Source organism: Triticum aestivum, chromosome 5A, assembly GCF_018294505.1.
Source record: "Triticum aestivum cultivar Chinese Spring chromosome 5A, IWGSC CS RefSeq v2.1, whole genome shotgun sequence".
NCBI lineage: Eukaryota > Viridiplantae > Streptophyta > Magnoliopsida > Poales > Poaceae > Triticum > Triticum aestivum.
This window is the reverse complement of record NC_057806.1, coordinates 408,984,324-408,990,975: the sequence shown is the minus strand read 5'-3', so window position 1 is coordinate 408,990,975 and position 6,652 is coordinate 408,984,324.

Here is a 6,652-nt window from a genome sequence, read left to right as displayed (position 1 = left end):
TCGCTCAACCTTTATTTGCTTGTTTCCCTTCCTACCTCCTTGCCTCGAACAGACTATGCCAAACTCCCCTGCCTGCCGCGTGGGAAAAGACCCGCCCTCGCCTTTTTTAGTCCGGGTTTGTATCGATGGATCGCGCGAAGCAGCAAAAACCCAAGCCGTGTCTTGTACTCCTCCGTCGACGCTCGCTTTCATGAACTTCCTATCACTGACATGTGGGACATATAGCAACCGGGTTGACGTGTCAAGCACCAAATAACAGTGCAGAACAGCAGGGGGGACGCACCCCAGTCATACCGCCCCAGTAGTAGTAGTAATGAGCAATGAGACGTCAAATCACAATGCTGCACCTTCCCAGACGGACGAAGCAACCATTATTTCACACTTCGGTTCGCCATCATCTCATACCATGTAGTATTGCTTCTGCCTCAAGAGGGACACACGCATCGCCTTGGTACATCATGACACGTGTGTAACATCCCAAATTTTCAAGTTGGAATGTTATACATTAGATCATCATTGCATATCATATTTTATTGCTTTTGGCCTGATCCAGAAATTCAACGCAACTCAAGGACCCGCAGAGAGAGTTGGGGATTTCGTTATTTTCATGTTTGGGTTTTTCTTAAATTTTGAAAATAGGATCATTTGATTTTATTTATTCTATCTTCAATTATTTCAATTATAAAAAAATAAGAGAGAGGGAATAAAATGACTTTCCCGAAATAAAGAAATATTGAGGATTTAATAAAAAAATCAAATAAGATTTTATTTTGGAGTTTTTTGCTGTTTTATTTGAATTTAGGAAAAATGTGCATTTTTCAAAATTGCATTTAGGCCCCAAATAAATATTCATTTTGTTCGGCTTGATTTTAGAAGTCGGGGAAAATTTATTTCGGGATTTTTGGAGTCCGTTTAGTATTTCTTATCTTTCTTTTTCTGCACGTCATTTTATTTAAAAAACAAAAAAAACGAACCGACCTAATCGGGCCGTGTCCAACTAGGACACTTGGCCTGGCCGGCCTTTAAAAGCCGCGAGGGCCCGAGCCAGCCACAGCCGCCCCAGCCCGAAACCCTAGCCGCCGCCTCGCCTCGATCCGCGCGATTCGCCGCCGCCCGCTGCGCGATCCACCGCCGCCGCCGCCTCTCGCCGGAGCCGTGCCGCCGCCGCCGTCGTCTCGCCGGAGCCGCCTGAGGTAGCCGTTGTTGCCTCGATTTTCACGAAGAAAACCGATCATTTTTTTGAAAACCTAGATCCGTTTTCTAGATCCGGTTCGGTTTATTTTTCATCGGTTTAGTTATTTAGTGAACAACAACTTTTTCGTTCGTTTATACGAACAGTATTCGTCATTTAGCCGCAGACAGCGAACGTTCGTTCGTTAGCCTATTCATCATTTTTCTTTTTCTCGGGTTTTTCCGCGCTTCTTTCTGATCGCGATTTCTGATTTGATTTTCGTTTTAGTTTAACTTTTCGCTCGTTTATCGGAATCAGGTGATTCAAGCGCCTGGAGTTTCGTCTCGAAACCCTTTTTCCGTTTAACCAACTCAAACAAGTTTTTGCATCTTTAAAATTTGACTTAGATCCAGATTAGTAAATGAAGCTTGTTTCTTTCGCCGTTTGACTTTCGTTGCTTCGTTTGATTTGATTCTTTTGCAAACCGGAGTTCTTAAATTGAACTTTTTGGTAATATTTCTTATTTGAGTTTTACCTGTGCATTAGATGAGTGCTTATTGTGTGCTTGTTTGTTTGCGATAGAGTACTCGGAGTGCGCCGCTTGCTACTTTGAATCTCTAGGTTTCGCGGATCATCAGCAAGGCAAGTAACACTTTGATCATACCTCTTACTACCCAGTTTTATTTGCATTAGATAAATCCTCAAACATTGCATGATTATGATATAATTAAATTGTGGGTTCTGGGAAAGTAGATGAGGTAGTACCTATTACCTGTTTTATTATCAAACCCTGGGAGTTACTTCTACGTTTGCTTATGCCATGCTATGCTTGTAGACGTGGATTGGGTGAGTGTATCCATAAGAGATGTGAGATTGATTAAATTAATGGTTTATTTAAGGTGGCAACTTAAACACACATCTGGGTGGATTGAGGCACCTGGATATTCCAGCGATTGCCTGTGTTTTTCTTTATGGACCGCCACCCAGGCTCAAAGAGATCATGAGATTATTCATGCTAGAAACTTCCGTGTGCAGCCACAAGCTACTATGGGCTCTAGCATAGTTGATTAAGTCGTGCGAACTCTTACAGTGGTAGACTAGCAGATGTAGGGGAAAGTAGGTGTAACGGTCTATCCGATCGTAAGGTGCTGGCGCTTCTGAAAGACTATGTCTCGGTCATCCGTTTCTCAAACACCATGTAGTGCGAGAATCCCAACGGAGGAGATCGAGTCTTGTGGGGAAAATGCGCAAACCTCTGCAGAGTGTATAAACTAATCATGGTTAGCCGTGTCCCCGGTTATGGACAACTTGATTATCTTGTACTTGGATTATCATGTGAATCTCATCATGTTACTTTAATTAATTTTGTTGGTTTTTTAATGATGATGCTTAATTGGGATTGAGAGGGTGTCTACACTCTCAATGTTTAACAACTACCATGATAGTTAAATAAAATTTATTCCTTTTGCAGTAGGGAAAAACTGGCTTTATGCAAAACTGTAACCATAGAGCTTTCCACCAGCCATATATGCATGTAGTATAGCCTATTCTGTTCACTATTCTCTATGTGTTACATTGCCAGCATATTCCATGTGCTGACCCATTTTCGGGCTGCAACGTTCATGTTGCAGACTTTTCAGACGACGAGTAAGGTGCATTTAGGTCGTGGTTCTATACTCAATGATGCCGTTGGAGTTGATGGACTCACTTATCTTCCAAGCCTTCCGCTGTTATCGTTATTAGATGGCCTTAAGCCATATTTATTGTAATAAGTTCTCTTTTAAGACATTCGATGTAATAAGTGTGTGATTGCTACTCTATTATAAATCCTCCAAGTATTGTGCGTGTCAGCATTACTGATCCAGGGATGACACTAAAGCACAGAGATCGGACTGTTTGAGGTCTGGTCGCTACAAGATGGTATCAGAGCACACATTGACTGTAGGACATGACCACTAAGATAAATACCTAGATCACTACTCACTCTTCTCATTTCTGACTCCTCATCTTTTCTACTCTTTTAGGATGGCGGATGCAAGGACTAAGTTCACACAACCGGATGAAGATACACCCTTTGAACGACACTTGAAGGAAGTCACTAGGTACATGAACATAGGAATACCAAGCTTCACCGGGACCTACAACGCCACTTTACCAGAAGAGGAGCGATGGATGATTCAAGTTCAAGTTCCAGGAAGGACCTTCACGCCAGTCACTGAGCCCATAGAGTTTTCCTTTGATGCACCAACCTGGAGTTTAGGAAAGAGTATGGCAGCTCACATCACCATGGGACGCATTGGAGAAGTATATCACAAGGATCTTAAGGACACCATCTACCAGATATGTGGGCTCCGAGACGAGCAATGGGAGATGATTAGCACCAAGAAGGATAGATCAATTACAGCTTTCTTCCAGGAGTTAAATCAGCACATTCGACGTCAGGAAAACCAGATGTGCGCAGACATGATAGATCTGAAGAAGGCGATGACAAGAATCACGGAACTGTAGGAAGAACTCAAGGCTACACGTGAAGATTATGAGGAGGAAATCGTCGTACTAGTGGAGAAGAATGACGACCTGATCAAGAAGATCGGAATATTCATAGGAGACCCTACACCAGTAGAAGAAGATGAACTCAAGGAGATTTGCCCGGAAGACTACATCATCATCGATGATACCGACTCTGACCTAAGCGATGATGACTATGTTGACGAAGCTGGAGCAGGTATCATGGAGTCTGCAACCAAAGAATATTTCTAGTAGACCACCCCATCAGTAGTAGTATTCCACCATGTAAATAGAGTAGTCCGAGCACTGTTGCGATAGTTAGACCGATTGTATGCCCTTATTTGATTGAATGAAGTGATTTTGTTTGCATTTGCCTCATGTGCATATGGGTAGTGTTTTCTCTCTAGACCTCTCTCTATTCTTAAATCTCATCTTTTCTAAACCCATCAGATGCCTCCGAGACGTGACAATGGATTTGCATTTCCACCGGAGCTCACTCAGTTGATCCAGCAGCAGAATATGTTGATGCAGTTGCTAGTACAGAATCATAATCAGGGGAACAACTACAACAACAACCCACCACCACCGCCACCACCTGTTGATCACTTCACCCGTTTCCTTAGGCTGAACCCGCCGGTGTTCTCTAGTAGCACCGAGCCTATAGTAGCAGATGATTGGCTCCGCAAGATTGGAATGGAGTTAACCACTACAAGATGTACTGATGCTGAGAAGGTGCGCTCTGCCGCACATCAGTTGGATGGACCAACAACATCATGGTGGGAGAATTACACTGTCACCTATCCTATAGCCACGGTGACATGGGACCAATTTCAGCAGGCTTTCCGCACTGCCCATGTTTTAGCAGGAGCCATGGCCATGAAGAAGCGTGAGTTTCGCAACTTGCGCCAAGGAGGACGGACAATTGTCCAGTATGTGGTTTAGTAAACTAGCATGTTATGCCCCAGATGACATAGCTACGGATGCAGCTAAGCAGGAAAAGTTTCTGGAAGGACTGAATGATGAGCTGAGCATGTAGCTGATGGTAGCAACTTTCAACAACTACCAGGAGTTGGTAGATATAGCTCTCATGATTGAAGGGAAGCAGCAGCAGATTGAGAACCACAAGAGAAAGTATGGACATGGGAAGTACAATTCTGGAGCTCAGCAGAAGCCACGTTTTACCCCAAAATCGGGAGGACATTTCCAGCATACCCATGGAGGGGGTAGCTCGCACAATAATAATGGCCCTAAGAATGGTAATGGGAATGGAGGAAGCAACGGCCAGAACTGTACCAACCCATCAACCCCAACCAAGAGAGACCTGAGCCAAGTCACTTGCTTTAAGTGCCAGAAGACTGGACATTATGCCAATGAATGTCCTGAAGCCCAGAATGGAAATGGCAATGTAAGCTCAGGGAAGAAGCTGAACCCTTTCAACAGGGGACAGGTGAACCACGTTAACGTGGAGGAGGTTGAAGCCCGGCCAGATGCAGTAATAGGTAAGTTTTTGGTTAAGTCATTTACTGTAATTGTTCTTTTTGATACTGGTGCATCGCATTCATACATATCACGGGGATTTGTGGATAAGTATAACCTGCCCACCAAGGTTCTTAGAACACCTATGTTAGTAAGCTCACCAGGAGCGGAGTATATGGCCAGTCGAGGATGTTTTCAAGTGCCATTGAGTATAGGTAGGCATGTTTTCCCCTCGGATTTAATCATTTTGGAATCACAAGGTTTGGATGTAATTCTGGGTATGGATTGGCTATCGATGTATGGAGGAAACATCGATTGCGCCAGTAAGTCGATTTTGCTTACCACCCCAGAAGGAAGAAGGATCAAGTATGTATCACGGCATGTGCCAAATAGGACTCAAGTAAATTCCCTAACAGGAGTTGTACAAGAGGAAGTACCGGTGGTAAAGGATTTTCCGGATGTATTTCTAGAAGAGTTACCAGGCATGCCACCGGATAGGGACATTGAGTTTTTGATTGAACTTTTGCCAGGCACAGGACTAATATCTAAGAGACCGTATAGAATGCCTGCAAAGGATTTGGAGGAGATTAAGAAGCAGATTAAGGAGTTACTGGATAAGGGATATATTCGCCCAAGTTCGTCACCTTGGGGATCGCTAGTACTTCTAGTGGAAAAGAAGGATGGATCGTTAATGATGGTTGTTGATTATCGAGGATTGAATGAAGTGACGATCAAGAATAAGTACCCACTGCCCATGATCAATGATCTGTTTAACCAGTTGCAAGGAGCAAAGGTATTTTCCAAGATCGATTTGCGATCAAGATATCACCAGTTGAAGATTCGAGAGCAGGATATACCCAAGACAGCTTTTACCACCAGGTACGGGCTGTATGAGTATACCGTTATGTCCTTTGGTCTGACTAACACACCTGCATATTTCATGAACATGATGAACAAAGTGTTTATGGAGTTTTTGGATAAGTTCGTCGTAGTGTTCATTGATGATATACTAGTTTACTCGAAAAATGAAGAAGAACATAAAGAACATTTGCGTTTGGTACTTGGTAAGCTCAGAGAACATCAGTTATACGCCAAGTTCAGCAAATGTGAGTGTTGGTTGAAAGAAGTTGGATTCCTCGGACATGTTATATTCGGAGAAGGAATAGCAGTAGATCCCACCAAGGTTGTCACTGTGACAAATTGGGAAGCCCCAACAACAGTTGGAGAGATCCGGAGTTTTCTTGGACTTGCAGGATACTACCGGAGATTCATAGAGAATTTCTCAAAAATTGCAAAAACCTATGACGGAGTTGTTGAAGAAGGATACCAAATTCAAATGGACTGAGGAATGTGAGGCCAGTTTCCAGAAGTTGAAGAAACGTTTGGTTTCCTCGCTAGTGTTGATTCTACCATATCAGCGCAAGGATTACGAGGTGTATTGTGATGCTTCACGTCGAGGACTTGGAGCAGTGCTTATGCAGGAGGGAAGAGTTGTTT